Source organism: Aphelocoma coerulescens (assembly GCF_041296385.1).
Source record: "Aphelocoma coerulescens isolate FSJ_1873_10779 chromosome Z unlocalized genomic scaffold, UR_Acoe_1.0 ChrZ, whole genome shotgun sequence".
Taxonomy (NCBI): Eukaryota; Metazoa; Chordata; class Aves; order Passeriformes; family Corvidae; genus Aphelocoma; species Aphelocoma coerulescens.
Window position 1 is genome coordinate 29,928,921 of NW_027184085.1, and position 20,317 is coordinate 29,949,237.

Below are 20,317 nucleotides of genomic sequence, written 5' to 3' on the forward strand. Positions count from 1 at the left end.
GAGAATGCTTAACTGGATTGATTTCAGTAAAATTAGTTGCTTGCTTTTATGCAGGACAGATCTGAAATGTGCTATATTAAAAGTGACAAAACTCATGCTGACTTATGGAGGGATTTCAATCTCTTTGGACCACCCCATATTTTGATGTCTGGGAGTTTAGCCAAATATAATTTTGTGACAGCTGCCAAACCTGTGGGAAAATATGACAATCAAACCTAGATAACTCGTAGACCCTATCTCTGGACAAGTCAAGATTACCCAACCCATCCCTGGAACTGTTCAGCCAGGTTGGATCGGGCCTTGGGCAACTTAATCTAGTGGGTGGCATCCATGCCTCGGTCAAGGCTGGGTTGTAACTAGATGATTTTTAAAGTGCCTTCCAATCCATCCTATGATTCTATGAACTACTGCAATCAATTTCAGGGCCAAGAGCTTCTTGTCCTGAAGCAGAAACTGTTAACTGGGTTGAAAATAGGTGCTGTTCTAGATAATTTTCATTTGATCCCGATCTTGCAATACAGTATGTTGCACTGTGTTTAGGGTTTTTTTTTTTCTGTGCCTGTCTGTTACCTATCGAATTTATGTATGGGGATGTTGGTAGAAATGTCCTGTAAATATGACATTTCTCATTTATGTTAAATTATAAGACTATATTATACTTTTTTTATTTCTCTGAATAAGTAGCAAAAGGAAAAAGGATACTAGGAAGGTCATCGGCACTTTAAATATATGAAAAACTCAAGAAATATAATTCCACTTTATTTTAGCACTAATGTTACAATACTGTCTGTTTTTGTCTTCCACTTCCCCTATATCTTGGTACCTCTTCTTCATGACATTTTACGATGCAAGATCTTCCTGTTAAAGAGATTTTCTTCCCCATTAACTTTTAAGTTGATTCAATCTCTTTTCCTAAACTCATAAGGAAAATATGTTTTTCTCTTGATTCACCTTTCACTAAATATTATCTGATACCTAGTATGAAAGATATAAAAATCTTCTCATGGTAGTTCACATGGTAACTTTGTACGTATTTCTCATTATTTTTCACCTCAGATAATCCCCCCCCCCCAAAAAAAAAGTTAATTTTTCACTCCAGTCTTCAGAAGGATATGTGCTCTAGCACCAGGATGGAAGTAGATTGATGACTTCCATAAACAGTATGATTGTCTTTTATGTTGTGCACTTACAAAGCAAAGAACCATGGATAGGCAGCTAGCTTAACTTAGTGATATCTTTTTAAACTTACCCTTTTTAATTTGATTTCATATACTATTTTTCATATGATATGAGGAAATGGTAAACACCTCAAATATTTCCAAATTTATTTTTGATCCTTTTTGATTCTCAAAACAGATCACTTTTTATACATCCATAAAATTTTGCCTTGAAACAAATCATCCAGGACAAGTGACCTTGACTCATCTCATGCAGGAGCATTAAAAGGAAAAGCAAATGACAACAGCAGGTCACTTGTTGCTGTGGGGGTGGAGACACTCAAGAGCTGACTTAGTTTTTTGTCTAGAGAAGTTACTTACTTCATGGGGGCTCACAGGCAGGATGTGGTGAAGAGATAGTCAAAGCTTGCCTGTCCCTGTGACTGTTAACCCTTGCTGTTCTTTCTTGTTCAAACTACTTCTACTAAAAGAGGCAACCTGGAACATAACAAATGTGACTACAGAAGAAATAGAATGGAAGAAATAACCAGGACACTGGGACCCAGGTTATCCTGAATCCTACAAGTAACAGAAAAATGTGCTAAAGGAAGGTACACAGTAAGAAACATGATAAATGCATTTCCAGTTCAAAAATCTCTAGTTCAAAAGATATATGAAAGTTCAGAACATTTTATTTTTTATGTAATACTCATAGGTGACCACAAATAAATAAAAGAAGAAGATGTTCTGATGAAGAGCAGTAGTTTTTCTATGGTTAATGTGGATTCTCATGAAAAAAGTAGTAAAAAAATTGAAAGATACATTCCTTGAAAAACAGTCCATTAAAAACATTAGATAAAACCACCAGTAAAAACCTACAGAGGAAAACCAATATATACTAGGTTTTATTTTATATGGTTTTGTTTTGAAAGAAGACAAACTGTTCAATGTAGGTATTTCAAGCTGTTGGCTTTGGTTTTACATCCTAAAGACAAGAAGTTAACTTCATTAAGAGACCTATAATTGCAAAAAAAAACTTGTTTGAGTGGATTAATTTTAACTTGTTTCCAATTTCCTTGTTATTTGGAGTAAAAGAAATATTATTTGTCACCTATTTAATTTGTTAAAATTGCTGTGAACAAGCTTTTTTCAGTTTCCCAATCTAGAATTACTTTACATGAAATAGGAGGTTTATCTTACAACACACAAAGATGCTTATGATAACAATTATTGTAGTCTGCATTAAGTAGAAAATTGAAGTATGAACAATACATCCAAAATGGGCTCAATTATGTAATTTTCTTTACATAACTTTATTATAACTCAGAATTCCTACATTTTATGAAAATTGACTAATTAATACGATTTTTTTCCCCTTCTCAGGAATAAGCATATTAAATCTAGTAAATAGGCTGGATACAATGCAGCCTTTTTTTCCCCAGAGATCATTTACTTCCCTTATAAATGATCTAGAACTACAGTATTGGATGAGGATTTGTGTTGAGTGATGGTGGGATTATCTGCAAAAAAATAGTCTTTTCCCTACAGCTGCATATAATTTCATATTATTTTTCTACAGACAGACTGTTGAGTGGACTGGGGCATGAACCTGGTACTGGCAGAGACTGACAGATCTGTATCACCATGGTGGAGCTGGTAAAATGTGCCTCAAGAAGCAACAGAAAAGAGAGAGGTTTCAACATTGTAAAAAAATCTCTAAAAATTAGTAAAAAAAGACCTAAACAGCATCCTATTTTATACTTGCAAAGTAGTGTCAAGGGATAGCCATTCAGTAGGGTTTTTTTTCTGACATTTTGTGTTATTTAACAGTATTAAATTAAGCAGGCAAATTACAAATACCAATAAATCACTGCAGGTCCTTGATGACTATTGAGGAAGTCACTCAGACATTGAAGATGATTGAAAAGATGAAGTTCTGATACTGCAGATAGTAGAGAAGTTAAGGACAAAAAGCCCACAAAGTGGCAAGATTATGGTGAACATTGTATTCTTTCACAAACAACAAACTATCATGGCGAAGGGGAGGAGGAGGAGGGGAGTATTCTCCTTTAGTTTTTTCCCTATTGAAATATTACACTACCAGTACAAATGTGCCAAGTCTGAGTAGTGAAGACAATTGATTTCACTAGCTTCTGCATGAAACTCTTCAACAGAACTAAGAACTTTCAAAGAAGTATCAAAGTGTTTTCCCAGTAGGTAGAAAATATATCTAGCTATATCCATAGAAATGTCCAGAATAAAGAAATCAAGCAAAATAGATGATAACCCTTATCACCCAAATTGGATAGATACTTAAAAGGAAGGTATATAATTAATGAAATTGGTTTAACCTTTCAGTGTTATTGTGGCCAGAAAAATAAATCACTGATTTTGAAACACTCAGTTTATTCCTATCCTTACAGTCTTGGTTCAGCTACATAGATTTATGTCCCCATTGTGTCTATGAATTTTCTCATAGGAATATAACTAATATAATTATTCCTGTTTGAACTAACTCTAAGACATCACAATTCTGTTGAGACTTTTTTTCGGTTTCCAAAGCAGATGAAGGATTCTTGTAATGAACAGGATCATTAGCAAAAATGATCTAAAAGCTATCCTAAGAAGCATTTCCCCTTTCTTTATATTCCATGGTTTGTAGTAGAAAGGACTTCAGTAGTAATCCTTTTTGTAATGAGTATTTGGGGCTCAGATAATCCTACCAATGAAGTCTCTATGTTATTTTAGAATTTTTAAACACTCAGGTCCATTTATCAGGTACAACATCTGCTTGAACTTATCACATGAAACAATTAAACTAGCTGTTTCAATTTTACATAACTGAAGGCACTGTTTTGATGCCCTTTTCATTTCCCTGCTAACTGTATTTCCTTTGAAGCTGATGATTGAGCCACAAATACACAGCTGGTCTTTGCTCACTTTTTCCCAATATATGCAGATTAGCTGGAACTAATAGCTGTAGTTCCGGCTAGGCTTCTGATCTTCTACTGGATGTTGGGAGATCATGTACAAATTGGCCAAATGCTCAAATCTCACACCAGAATATCTTTTAGGCCAAGGAACCCAGCAGAGCAACAGCTGTAATCACGACCATTCTAATTTTCTATATTTTCTGTAGCTGTTAACCTAAAGTAAATGGAAGGTTCTATTATGCTGGCCAGTATAAGGATGCGAAGTACAAAGATTGGTAACTGAGCATTTGTTTTCTTGCTTTCAAGTTATTTATGCTTTTATTTAAAACTGATGAACACCAACACATAAAAGAATAATACATGACATGTACATGAATAATGCATGACATATAACTTTAGTTAATTTCACTTGTAAATTAATGTTTTTAAGCTTCTCATACTGAGAAAAGTCAAAATATATCATAAATATTTTATTTCTTATAATCCTTGTAGTAAAGCATAAGTCAAATATTTTTCACATTGAGAACTGGATGAAATAACTCCTCAAAACATTATTGGCAGGTGTCACCATCCACTCCCACTGAAATCGAAAGGTTTTCTATCAGTTTGTATGGAATCAGTTTGAGAAAAGTAAGTTGCTTATCTATTTTATACAGCTTTCACTGGTCTAACTAGAAGCACTCTTCAAAAAGATATATTTCCATTGGCTAATTTGTATATATCAAATAAATTCAAACATTTTATCCCTTTCCACAGTTTACTTAAACGTTGAGTATTGAGTCTTATTCAAAACACAAGCTTCTTTTCGCTTATATAATAACAGACAAAAACAATGCGTGTGACTGAGGCAGTGACATATTTTGAATATGAGCGTGCAGGTTCTGGACTTCATACAGCATTACATGTGAATTGTGGTCTCTCACCAAAATTAATTAAAGTTAGAAACAGACAGCTGGGCATTTACATTTCCTATGAAGCCTTGAACATCTATCCACTAGTAAAGACTGACAAGAAGGAAAAATATTCATTTTTTCATCTCAAATCAAATCGTTTCTAGTTTCCTATAAGAAAAAGACTGCAAGCAATCACTTTTCTAAGTAAACCCAATGTGCAGCTATAATTTGAGAAAAAATAATGCCTACAGAATAGAAAAAAACAATCTGAACTTTTGCATTTAAGAATCTGACATTGCTGCAATTTGTCAAAGACATAATTTCTATTCTAAAAAGGAGATAAATCACAACTATCAAGGATAAAAATGAAAAATAAAATTCCAGTTATATACTAGAATAAAATATATATTCAAATTCAAGTCCTGTAATCTTTCAGTGTGGTACCATATAAGTATATGGTGGCTTTAATGTGCCAGTACCTTTTATTCCCTTTGAGATAGCAATTAATCAAAAAAATGTTGTCATATATAAAAGAAAACCTGAATAAGCATTTTCTTCTACTAGAACAAAAGTTTTATAAAGGAAGCCACAGACAGGGGTAAGCAAAACCATAAGCATCATCTAAGTCTATTAAAACAATATGAATGCCTGCCTTCTTTGAAGAAGGCCATAGATTTACACTTCTTCACGTCAATAAGCATCTGCAGTGAACTATGAAGCTGTTTTGGCTAACATGAGCTAAACTACTGTTCTGGAGTAATTATAAATCAACTGTTTCCACATTTTTGTAGAAGCAGGGGATGTAAAGTTGTTTTGGCAGCAGCTGTTGATTCATTTTCTCTTTTCTTTCTAAGAGATACTCATGGGCTAAATAACCCTGATGATTTTGGGGGGGTTTGTGGTTGTTTTTTTTTGTTTGGATTTTTGTTTGTTTTGGGGTTTAGATCAAGTGCACACAAATTATCCATGAGATACTTCAGCAGACACATATTTAATTTTTCCATATGCAATACTGTGAAGTAAAGAAAGAAAGACAGCCATTTTAATTCCAGAAGAATGATCATTGAAACCATTATAGTGCCAATGAGACTAACCTCTGGTGCTTACTAGTCATTACCTTTATAAACCCTATATGGGTATTGGTTTTATCCATCTTTTTTACTAGTTTTTACTGACTTTTATTGTTTTATTAGTTGCTGTTCTCATGAAAAGCCTTATTCTCTCTTTAACTAGCATTCGCTGATAAAATACTGTGTTTAAAAACAACTGTGATCATGTTGAATTCCCTACCTCTGTAGATTTTCAAGGTCTTTTTAACTTCCACAAACTGTTGCAATTGTTAGAAGAAACAAATCAGGGACCATGAAAACCTCAGTTTTGTAGAAATATTGGTTAATATTACTTTTAATGGGCCTTGATTTTACAGTAACTAAAAGCTTAATGCAGCTGTATAAATAACTGATTCCTTTTATCTTAGTCTTAAGTTCTTTTTGGGTTGGTTTTTTAAATTATCATTTGCATTTTACTTCATGGTGAAGTTCAAACTCATGCTAGAATTTTGGAAATATAACTCCCTGTTGAATTATTGAAGTTCTAAAGATACTGTAGTTGTTTTAATAACTTTGCTTGTTACTGTGTATCAAACCTTCTCTCTTGTCTTTCTTAAATTTCCCAAAACATTTAAACAAAAGAAAAACATTTGGTTTGTAATTATGGGGAAGGGGAAAAAAGCTTTCTGATGAGAGTTAGCATTCCTGGAAATAGGCTTTTTTAAAGCAAATACTGCTAAAACCTGTCTGTACTTGTGCTGCAACCTGGACAATGTTAGGAGGTGCATTATGCATGGGAGACATACAGCTTTATGCTCTAGAATACCCACAAACTAGCAAGGCATTCTCCATAATTTACTTTTATGAGCTTCAGTTTCAAATTAATTTTACAAACTTAATGGTTTGGGAAATTATTATGGGAAACAATAATTTAGAGTTGACCTTTTCTGAGCTACCTGTTACTTGATTGGTTTAGCTAGCAGTGTCTTTAATTGAATTTGTCAGCAACAAAAATATGTGTGCTAACAGCTGCTAACTTAAATTTTATAATTATTGTTATTACCTTAGTTAAAAATTTAAGCAGGCAAAAAAAGAAGGGGAGTAGAACAAAGTCACCTACAGTGGCACAGAGTGAATGTCTCAATGAAAAAGTTTTAATACTCATTGCTTCTTTAGAAATACATTTCTGCTTTAGAAAAAGTTGCAAAAAATATTCGTCATTTAGTGAAAAAAAGAAATCACAAGCTATATGTGAAATGATGTGGGTAAAAAATTACTATATGTGTGTTATTTCCTTAGCCAGAGCTTCATACTATAGTTAGAAAAAATACTTAAAAGTTCAGTCTCAAATTCTGCAAATCTTGGCTTCTGCTTACCAGTTCAAAAATGTTTCTTGCAAGATGTTGCATATGGGTCTGAGCAACCTCTAGTACCAACACAGGCCTGGGTGGTGAACAGATTGAGGGCAGCCCTGATGATGGAGGCTCTGTTGGATGAGAAATGACCTTGCAGCCCATTTCTGGTCTGTATCAAAAGTGGTGTGGCCAGAAGGTTAAGGGAGGTCATTTGATTCTGTCTCTGTACTCTGCCTTGTGAGACTACACCTGCAGTGCTGCATCCAGCTCTGTGTCCCCAGCATAGGAAGAATATAGGCCTGTTGGAGTGGATCCAGAAAAGGACACCAAGATGATTAGAGGAATGGAGCACTTCTACAAGAAAAGGCTGAGAGAACTGGAATTCAGCCTGGAAAAGACAAGGCTTTGGGGTGACTTAATTGAAGCCTTCCAGTACCTGAAGGGGACCTACAAGAAAGAGGGAGAGAAACTATTTACCACAACATGTAGTGACAGGACAAAAGGGAATGGCTTCAAACTTCAAGAGTGTAGGTTTAGATCAGATATTAGGGAAAAATTCTTTACTATGAGGCTGGTAAGGCACTTGAACAGGGACCCCAGAGAAGCTGTGGATGCCCATTTCTGGAAGTGTTCGCAGCCAGGTTGAATGGAACTCTGAGGAACCTGGTATAGTGAAATGTGTCCCTGCCCGTGGCACAGGGCTGGAACAAGAGGGCCTTTAGCGTGCCCTCCAACCCAAACCATTCTATGATTCTATGAAATACCAACCTCTTCTTTGTACAATGAATTATAAGAGTAATATCTGTATCTGTTTTTTTCAAAAGGGATATTCTGAAAATCTCTAATAAAAAGAGGACAAAGCAATCAGACATCTGAACTTACACAAAAAACAACTATATCAAAAAATGAAATTCATTTCCAGATAACCCAGTTCTCATCTCTTAATATTTAAAAAATAATTTGACGTTGATTTTTGAGTATGGAATTCTTGGGTTTTGTTTGGTTGCTTGTTTCTAAAGTATCTCTTTGTCATTAAATCATACTGCAAAGAGAGGAATCATGAAATGTTTCACTGTCTTCTAGCCTGAAATAAAGAATTTTTGGAGACTAAAACAGCAGTTTCATTCAAATGCACTATTTCTTTCACCCTATCTGACAAACCTTTTCATAGTTCTTTTTTTAATGGTGTTTTGCCTAATTTCCTGCCATAGAAGTAAAGGAAATTTTATACGTTACTTCTAAAGAAAAACTATTTGAGGTAACATGACATTCATGGAATGGATGCATGTGAAATTATCCCTAACCCCAACTAAGGGTTGCCCAGGAGGTTAATTAGGAAGAGCATTGCCAGCAGATGGCAATGGACAGGAGGTGATCCCACCCCTTTACTCAGCCCTGGTGGAGCCTCACCTGGAGTGCTGTGTCCAGTTCTGGCCTCCTCAGTGCAGGGGAGACATGGAGCTCCTGGACTGGCTCCAGTGAAGGGATAAAAAAATTATTAAGGGACTGGAGCATCTCTCTTATGAGGAAAGACTTAGAGAGTGGGGCCTGTTCAGTCTCAAAGAGACAGATGAGAGGGGACCTCATCAATGTCTGTGAGTATCTGAAGGGAGAGTGATAAGAGGATGGAGCCAGGCTCTGCTCAGTAGTGCAAAGCAATAGGACAATAGGCAAGGGGCAGAAACTGATGTACAGAAAGTTCCACCTGAATACGAGGAAGAACTTCTTTACTGTGCAGGTGACCATGCACTGAAAGAGATTTCCCAGAGATGCTGTGGAGACTCCCTCACTGGGGATATTCAAGAACTGTCTGGATGCAATCCTGTGCAAGGTGCTCTAGGATGATCCTGCTTGAGCAGAGAGGTTGGATCAGATGACCCACTGTAGTGCTTTCAACCCATTCTGTGATTCTGCAATTATCAATTAAATACAAAAAATGCATAAAAATCAACTTGATTGAGAAAGAGGCTGATTTTACACCTAGTTGCATGTAATCACTGCTACTTTCAGACAACAAAATCAATTTTTTCAAGTAAGAATTCTGATATCATATAAATTTGAAAATTAAAACCTGAACATCAACAAGAACAACAAAAGCATTCAAATTTACTAAGCAAAAGGATTTTAATGAGATTTTTTTTTGTGTTTCTAAACTATACTTTTCTCTGCCAAAAATACACAGAGGGAAAATAAGCTCTTTTGCTACAAAGTTTTCGCCACTTCCACACAAAACATTTCAGACAAAAAGGTGTTCTCTGTGAATAATGAATTAATATTTAGGCATACAGAACCCTAACCAGGTGTCTTGGGGTGATGTTATGATATGTATCCCATATCGCTGCCTATGCCCAGAAATTAATTTTTGTGCCTTTCTATGCCTCTAAACTGAGCCTGAGAGGGAGAAGAAAAAACTGAGCAAAACTTTCTCAAAGCAGTTTGCAGCTTGTTCAAGGTCACATAAAGATAGGAGGTTTTTTTTTCCCTTCCCAGCTGCGGCAGGGGAGCGAGGAAGCACCCGGCTTGCTGTGTTCCAGTCAGCTTTTGACCAGTTGTTTCAGTTTCTGGTTCTCCGGAGAGAGACTGAGAGTCGGACTTTGCTTTTTCCTTCTCTAGAATTCCGGATTTTTCTCCCTTTGCTACTGGACTGCTTTTCAACCTCAGAGCACATCGGGAGGACTTTTCGTCGGGCACAGAGGGCCTGGCCCTGGGCCAAGCCCCAGCTCCGAGGAGACCAAAGGGAGGACTCTAACGCTTTCCCAGGTTTTTCCTCCACAGCAAAAGATTTTACCATTTAACCTCATTTTCCTTTCCCGTGTGTTTGTTAAATAAATAGTTTTATCTCCTTCACTTTCCTTCGAGGAAAATTTATTTTTTTCCCGAACCTGGTGGGGGAGGGGTGGTTGTGCCTTCTCTCAGAGGATATATTTCTAAATTTGGCCAAACCGGTACACCAGGCAATAAAGTCTCTCAAAACTGTACAGGATCTTAAAATGGCCTTTGTGGGACAATCAATACTTTTTCTTTAAGTAATCCTAACATCTAGGAAAACTGGTGAATATATTCACTAATTTTTGAACTCATGATTATATAATATACATATGATACTTATAAGAGAAGATTGATATATATGTATAACAGGTTGCACTAAAAATGTTCTTTAAAAAGATCTGTCTCTCAATAAACTGGCTTATAATAAAAGAGCAAATACTACTAACATGCTGAAATTAGGCACAGATCCTGTGCTGCATGAGTGCAGAATTACCTGGTCATGGAAAGTAAAATTATAGTTGTAAAGAAGCAACATTTTTCTTTTTATTCAGATTATATTATTATAGCCTCTGTTTTGTAACTTCAGATTGCCTTTTGTGACTCATCTACTATTGTTAGCACACAGCTACTGAGAAATACTGACCTGTATTATATATTTCCTTGCACTACTATTTGCTATGTGTTGCATATTTCAGAGTGATATCAATATTTATTTGGAAAGAAAAATCCAGATTAAAAATGTTTTCCCTTTCATTTTACTGAAATTCATCTGTAATGGAATGGTATGAAGCAAAAAATCCAATGCCATCAATAGATGCCTGACTAGTCCATGAAGATTTTGTTTATTTCAGTTTCTATTCTATGAAAGAACTCCAGAAGAACTAAATTACTTGAAGCACGTATAATTTTGTAGATGGAAATATTTTCATTGGTAATGTTTCTGTACTGAGATTTTTTGCAATTCCATTAGGTTACTTTTTAAATCACTATTCCTTTACTAGAAATGACTGCTTGACTTATCTTATTCTTAGTTCCAGTAAGAATATTTTTATGAACAATTGTGGTGTTCAGCAGCAGGCCCGAAGGCCTCACAATAATAATTAATCCCATTTTATAACTCCCTCTTTTATAACTGAAGTAATGAAGACTTAACTGAAAGTACCTAAGTACCCTGACCAGTAGGTTCTGTAATCCGACCAGTGTGGATGGTTGGAGAGCAGGCCCAGGCCGCTGCGGGCGCAACAGCTATTGGCTGGTTGTCTGGGTGGCAACTGGTTCAGCCCATAGGGATCGAACATGCGGACCTTCGGACCTCTATATAAGGGGAAGACGACTCAGTTAAAGTGGGCTGTTGTGCATGAACCCAGTGAGCCTTGTCGCTTGTCTGTCTCCAAAACTGCAACAAAAAATATAGATTTTTTTATCCAAAAAAAGGTTATTTTTTCATAATTTTAAGCTTGGTTAAGTGAATTTTGTGGTGATGGTAAGTAGCTAAATGAACCAGAATTTTTTAACCACAGCTACAGTATTGCCTGGGTACGGGAATGTTCATTTTTTTCCCAGGGCTCCTCATCAGTCTTGAGCCATAAGACTCAAAACTGCTTATTTACTTAAGATGCAGTTGACTCTGCATAGATGTCTGATCTTTGACCTTTCTGTTGTGATTGTAAGATGTGAACTATTGTCATAACATGCAATATTTTTGTAATGTGGTTCTTTATTCTCATCATTTGTACTCATTCCATTATCACATTTCAGCTAGCGAAATAACTGTCAAACTAAAAGAATGTTCAAATTGAACCAGTCTAAACAGGCTTCAATAATATAGCCTAGAGGTTAAAGTTTGAATATTCTTATTCTAGCGTGCCAAGCCATTGAACTGATAGTGTTAAGAATTTTAATACTCATGTATTCTTATTAATAATATGAATTTCATGGTAAAATCTTAATAAATAATTCCCTCCTCTAACTCTATGATCAAAAAAAGTAATACACTGCATCCTATATGCCTGTATCTAGATTGTTCATCTTTTTCATCAATCACAAGAAATTGGTTCTAAGTAATGAAGACGTATTGTGTCCTCTTGCATGTATCTTAATTATCATGAAAGTGCAGCAGACATATCTCTGTTCATCCCACTTTAAGTATGGAATCTGAGACACAATGAATTCTGAGGGAAATGCTTTGTATTTCTGCACTATCAAAATTTCACCCTTAAGGAGGATTTTATGTTGACATTTTCAGGGCTGAAACTGTGCTCACCCAGAGGAGGAAAACAAAGCACTGAATTTCTGTTTAAAAGAAATCAATATATAAAAGAAGCAGCCTCTATTCAATTTTCAGAAGGCTTTTCTATTATTATGATTTGCCAAGTTACTTTCTGTAATAGTTAAAATTTTCACAATTTGGATTTATTTTTTTCCATAGCATCTGAAATGAAAAGTTAAAATGGAAGTTAAAAAAATGTATAGCATTGTATATATATGCCACAAGTACAGAATTCTTAAACTAACACAAATATTAAACCACTGAAACTTAGCTATAAATTTGGCGCCTTTTTTCTTTTCCATTTTTTATTTCCCATTGTTTATCCATTGCTATTAATTCATTCGAGGAAATTTCTTACATTTGACAAAATGACAGGATTTCAGCCTAGGAAATTACATTTATTCCAGATTTGCAATCTTGAAGAAGTGGGAATCTAGCCACAGACAATCAATAATTCTTTAACTGTGAAATATAAATATTAATAAATAGTTCACATTTATTTAAAAAAAAAAACAACATACTGCTGCAAGAGACTGAAGAAATAAATTAGATTTCCATTTATTAGATTTTACTTTAAGAATGTAAATTTGTTCTGAGAATGTGTTTATTAATTTGGGTAAAATATGTTGCATCTAAACTACTTGTATTTTCACAATGGGAAACACCAGCAGAAAGGGATAATTTTATTACTTCCATTAAAAGTAATTCATATTTCAGCTAAGAAAATGAGATAAGAGGATGACATGATTTAGATCACACTTTAATTTGTTGCAGTTTCAAAGGCAAGGAAAAAAAATCCTTGAAAAGGAAAGTTTGTATTAAAATGGAAATTTGTTATTGGTATTCACTCCAATAAATATATCCTTCTTATGTGACTTACCACTTCATTTAGATGAAAATGTAGTTAATGACACTATACTTCAATGATATCACAAAGAAAAGGTCACTCAGAAGACTGACCAGAAAAAATATCTGCCTGGTTTAAAAAGTAACGGGCTATGGGCTGGGTGAATTTGTATATTTAAATCAGAAATAATTTTTATTGTTTACTTTGTAAATTTTCCATATATCAACAACAAGGGAGCAGAGAATTAAGAATCTATGCTACATTGGTGATCCTAACTCTGCAACTGATGTACAAAACATAATGACCATAGGGCCGTATTCGTAGAATATGAAATAGCATACAACTTTATTCTTCTTAGGATCTAGAGTTTTGGAAGGTTTGCTTGCACTCATTATATTCTGGAACATGAATCTTTTAATATAATAATTATATATAACTGGAGTTGTAAAACTATTCTTGCACATGGTATCTAGCTTAGCAAAATCCACGTGGTGTTTCATTGAAAGATGAAGATTTGTATTTTCCAGCACTCAAGCTCCAACAGTAGCACAAACTTTGAATTTATAATGAAGGAAGAAAAAAAGAAAGAACAAGTGTGATACATTAAGACTGGGAGACATGAGCCACAATTGCCTGAAACATGACTCAGTCATTGGGCCCTTCATTATTCAGAACTTTTTTAACAGCTAAGAATAAGTAACTGTCATTTCTGTTGTCTCCACTCAGTAGTTAAATGTAAAAATTAAAAATAATCCTATTTCAGATGAAAATTCCTGGTTAGAGAGTATTATATAGGAGTTACTTGAGTCTTGCTAAGATCAACTGAAGTTACGATGTAATTTATTAGAGCCTCATAAAAGTTGCTCATCCAGGGAACATTGACAGGTCACAGTGACCTCTTAAATCTATAAGCCTTCTTTGCAGTCAGAAAAAGAAAAGCATTTAGAGTTTTGTCATACTCATATGAGTGTGGGGACGGAATATTCTGGAAGAAGACTGACAAGTAGTTGACAGAGAGATTACTGAAATTTGGAAAGCTGACAATATCTAACGTTCCTGAGTGACTCATGGTCTACTAAATTAATTACAATAATCACCCAGATTTTCAGATGAGTAGGAACCTAGGATTTCTGGAGAATAGGAATTGAGCATGTAGGCATCAACTACTCTGTTCATATGATATAAAGTTGATCTGTAAATACAGAACAAATCTCATGCCTCTGTGATTCAGACTTCCTACATATGAAATCAATCACAGATTTACAGTTTTGGAAATTTGCCAAGGGAGCCTGGAAGACAAGTTTGTGAGATAGGTACTGAAGGATATTGTTATAGAAGTTAAATCTGAAATGACAATTCAGCTGATCAAAGTAATAGATCTACACCAACTTACCGCCTCACCAGAATGTCCTCATAGCACAGCTAACGACTGGAGGATTAAAAGTGTAAGACTCTTCAAGATTTCCCTGAAACAGAAAATCAAACATGTTTTATTTGCTTTTCTACAGCAAAACCAATAAATTCTGAAGGGTTCAAGAAATAAAAAAGTTAATACACTGATGATAAATAACTTCTGCAAACAGTAATCATTGAAAAGCAGCAAAACAAAGTGGAATTTCTAGAGTAACTCTGATGTGAAAGAATATAAATCATAGTAATACACAATTATTTGTATTGAAATTATCTGTACTTGATGAAGTGCTAATAAAACAGTTGTGTTCCAAACACATCTTAGTCATAAACACTTTCTTGCTTTGTCACTGCACTAGACCAACCCTTTTTCCATGTACTATTTTTAGTCCAAAAATACTGTTTCATAACTGAACTTATGCTAATAGCTCTTTAAATATACCAGATGTATCACCAAAACCTGCAGTACTTGCACTGACAGTATGTCATTTGGTAAATTACCTTAGGTGTATGAAAACAGAACTGTAGCTTTGTCAATAATAAAGTTATCTCTTCACATACCACAAACCTGTGTCTACCTCTACCATATGGATATCCATTCAAGCCATACATTTAGCCACACATCTTTCTCACTAGCAGTCAAGCTTAAGAGGCGAACCTGTGGAAACCTCATGATGTTCAACAAGGCCAGATGCAAGGTCCTGCACCTGGGCTGGGGAAATCCAAGCATAAGTACAGGCTGGGTGGAAAATGGATTGCGAGAAAGATTTAGGGGCACTGGTTGATGAGAAGAAAAACACAACCCAATAATGTGCACTCGCAGCTCAAAAAGCCAAGTTCAGCCTGGGCACCATCAAAAGTGATGTGGACAGTAGGTCAGGGGAGGCAATTGTCCCCCTCTACTCTGCTCTTGTGAGACCCCACCTGGACTGCTGCATCCCAGTCCAGGGACCAACAATCTGGGTCCCCCAGCAAAAGAAAGATGTGGACCTGTTGAAACAAGTCCTGGAGAGAGAAACTGAGTTGATCACAGGGCTGGAGCATCTCTCCTATGAAGATGGGCTGAGAGAGTTAGAGCTGCTCAGTCCAGAGAAAAAAAGGCTTTGGGGAGAATTTGTAGCACCTTCCAGTATCTGAAGGAGGCTTTCAAGAGGGCTGGAGATGGACTTTTGATAAGGGCATGTAGTAATAGGCCGAGGGGGAATGGCCTAAGTTGAAGGAGTGTACATTTAGGTTAGATTCCTAAGAAGGAATATATTGTCCAAAGAGGTTGTGGACCCCACACCTGTGAAAGAGTGCAAGGCCAGGCTGGATGGGGCTCTGTACAACTGGTCTAATGGAAGGAACCTTGGGCAAGGGGATTCAATCTAGAAGATCTTTAATGTCTCTTCCAACCCTAACCATTCTATCAGTCTGTGATTTGTGATCTTTCCTTTGGGGTAGGGCTGGGAGAGGTATAACTGTTCAGTCTGGAGAGAAGAAGGCTCAAGAGAAAACTCATCAATACATATAAACAACTGAAGGGAAGATGCCAAGATGGAGTCAGGCTCTTTTCTTTGTTGTCTAATGACAGGACAAAAAGCAATGGGAAAAAGGAAACACAGAAAGATCTATAAGAATATCAGAAAACAGCTTTTTTACTGTAACTGAATACTGAAGCAATTTGCCCAGAAATGACTGTGGAATATTTATCTTGGAAATACTGAAAAGCCATCTGGACATGGTCTTGGGCAACCTGCTTTGAGAAGCTCGAGCAGGGATGCTGGTCCAGATCCAACCTCGACCAGTCTGTGATACTGTGATATTTTATTCACAGCACCCATGAGTTTGTGTTTTATGCACACACCTAGGCAGTCTGGGATTGACAACCACCTTCCACCTTTTTATATATCTCAATCATGACATTCAGAAATCACAATACTCCTAAATTCTTTAGGAAAGAATAAAAGTAAATAGCAATAAATGATCAACACAGATAAGAATGTTTCACTCTAAAAACTCTATTCCCTGTAACGATTCTATTTTTGTCATAATACAGTAACAGCTTCAGTGCTTTTGTTTTTTTTTTTTAATGCACTGCATATGCAACATGAAGAAAATAGTTGAAAATAGGCAGGTAAAGAAATTTTGTTATAAGCAAATGTTAAGTAGCATAAAATACAAGGGAGACATAGGTTTGTAGCATTTATTTAATATGATCTTGCAGGGCCTTCAAATGGGGGGAAACATGGTTGTATATGACAATGGACTGAGTCAATCATTTTTATGTCAGAAGCATTTCAGTATCTGCTTTATTTTTCACAGTCAGACTGGAAGCAGAGTGAAAAGAAGTACACAAATAATAACGCTGTCAGTGCTGAAGGCTTAATGACGTGGTTCAAATTACTACGTTGAATACATATTTTGTTACATTTCAACATTGCTGTCTTTATGGCAGAGATTTCTTAGGCTGACACTATACACTGGATAGCATTTCCTTGATGTCTATAAAAGCATAATTTTTTTTTTAACTTAACTTGCTTAATTAATCATTACATCATAGGAATGCTGATTAAGCAATATGAACTCATAAAATATGTCCTGAAAACTGGTGCACTATGCATTGTTCTTTTTTTATAATCACATATGCAAATATAAGATTCTTCCATTCTTTTATCAGTTCCCTTTGTTACTCTATGGTATGTGTTTTAGCTGCCTGTATTGAATTTGCTTGGTCCAATTACATGGACTTTCATCACTTGAATACTATGAACATATCCAGTTCACTGAAAGACTGTTTTCACATTTGGTACTTTCCGTTTCTGTTAATAGTACTATTTTTATTCAACTTTTCCTTAAAGAAAGCAGCAATTCCAACCACAATAAATAAAAATATTGCCCAAAACATATTCTTAATATTCTAATTTGTTAAGATGAGTTTATATAATTTATGGTCATTTACTTGAAGAGTAATAAACATATTCTGTGTACATTTAAAAGAAGGAGGAAGAACTATTGCAGGGTGTTAGTAATGGGAAAGCAGTTTAGTAAGACTAACTTCTTCCTATATTTGGGGACATGAATGCTTTTCATCTCCCTCTTCCCCTGCAGTTTTTTTCTACATACCATTCCATGGCTCTTTTCTATTCTTACTCAATTTAATAGTTTCAAAGTTAGGCTTCATTCAGTTTTCCTCTCAGTATTGAGGATATCAGTATATCAGCATAGCTTTGAGCTTAAATCATAGATGCTAAAACCTTAAAAGTTTTTTAAAAAAATCAACAGCATATCTGAATATCATAGGTTAGTTCTGGAAACTCATCGATTTTGTTTCCTAAACTTGCAGAAACAGAAAAATCTCTATCACTGGCTACTGTTTATTTAAAAGAGAAAAAAAGAAGAGAAGAGGATAATGGGTTACGTTGATAAAAATATCAAGGGAATAATATTGCTGTACAGCCCCACAGAATAAATAGGCTTGTCCCTGATTCAAAATAAAAAAAAAAAAAATTATAAAATGACTGTTAAATTTTTTACACAAACCCTCCTTTCCCAAACAAATCTCTTTTGTCTCCAGAACCTTTATTCCCTGTCTTTAAATATAAAACATAAGAAAGCAGATGTCACGTTCACAAACCTTGTTTCTAAGCCTGCGTCACACAATGCTAAAAGTTCTGAAGAGAAAATACATGGTCTGTGCTGAGTGGCTGCCAGTGGACTTTGGAGACAGAGGTTGCTGTTAGACTCTGTATGACCATAGCCAGGCCTCTCTCAGGTTTGTCACTGGTAAATGGAGTTGACAGTCTTCTGCTATGTCACTGACATGCTATGTAAATAATTTCGTTGAAGAATACTGTGAAAGCATGTGAATCTATGGGCATGAAGGTAACTAATTTCAATCTGACCTCATTAAGGCTAATTCTCTTATGGTTGTCCTTTAGTCTTCTTCATAATGACTCTTGTATTGAAATGATGAAAATAGACATCCACTGTATTCCATGGCTTAGGTAGGCAAAGCTAACAGCTAGCATGGAACAGATGGAATGTCCTCCTGTCATGCTTTTCTGCCCTGTCCACTGTTATTTCCCTGACAGAGTCCATGAGTCTAAAGAGTTCAGCACTGATACTTAGGAAAAAAATATAACTTGCATTTTCTGCAAGTTTACCTTTTTGATGGCAGTCTTATAGATGCTATACCTGCACAGGGAAAGGGGCAGAAGCGTATGATTTTGTACTTTTCTTTTTATGATAACTAGATTGTAGCTTGTCTTTTTCAAAAGAAAAACCTCTCTCAGATATTTGAAGGTCACACCCAGGCACAGAAAAGCTCTTTAACAACTGAAAAGCTTGTCAGGACAAATGATGTTGTAGTCAAGCCCATTTTTTTTTTAAGGGAAACAGTGAGGTTTTATACATGGATACAGCACAGAATAGAAAATAAGGTCCTATATGGACTCATGAAGTCATTCCTGTGCTCTAGAAAGGAAAGAAACACCTACACCCAAATGAAAAAGTGGAGAGAAGAGAAGGAATTAAGTAACTGACTTATAATTAACTCAATGCCAACAACTCATGCTGGGATAGCCTAGTCCTGAGTAACATCATTTAGATGCTGGAAACTTGCACCAACACTGTGTGTAACATTAGATAACTTCAGATCTAGATTATAAAAAGTGTGTAGAAAACCTTTAGAGATGGAAGCACTGAAAAATATTGTAAGCAGGATAGGGGAGATAGCAGTTGAATGTTCTACAGGCTAGAGGTACTTAGTCTGATTTAGAATTAGTATCAGAGTAGACTCCGTGCTTCTATCATTTTACTAAAAATGTTTAAAAGGATGTAAGATGCATAAAATTTTTGGTATATACCTTGAATTCTCCCTTCATAGTGATTAATTTTCCCTCAGAGAATTGAAGGTGATTTTTATTTAGAATTTTTTTTTGACAAAGAGATATACTGTGAAAATTTTTTTTCTTATTAAGAGCAATATTTTCATTGCTGATACAATAACTGCCATCAACAACATCTGATAGTCCTTCCCAGGATGTGTGAGTACACCCTGTTTACTGTCATCCTTAGAAATATGAAGTGTGACAAATATGTATTTCTCAAATAAAGTTTAGAGTAAAATATTCCTTATCTAACCATTTGTTTTTATTCAACAACATCAAGAGACATGTCTTTGGCTCTAAGTAGCAATGTGAAAGAGAAGGAAAATATACACCCCTCAAATTAAAGCATGAAAGTGTGAACAATGATATCAAAATCAGGATTTTCAATATTCAGAAAATCTGATACCTAATATTGTTCAATTAGTTTCCTTAGAGAACAAAACTACAAAACCTTGCAAAAAGACTAGATAAACCAGGAAAAATTAATTTTGGTTTAAAACAGCCAGAGTATTTCCCACTTCTAGACGTAGTGGTGAAGGATAATGCACATGAAGGATAATGAAATAAGTTGATTAAAGATTTTGTATCTGATGTGTTTTATAAGAATAAAAGATACTTTGCCTTTAAATATTTTCTGAATATTCTCCTGATCCCTCATTCATGATTTATCCTGGCCATTCAATGTCACCTGTGTATTTAGTCCAGAAAGACAATAGCAGATGATGAAGCTAGGAGAGGCCTATTAAGACCTCTCACTTGCCTAA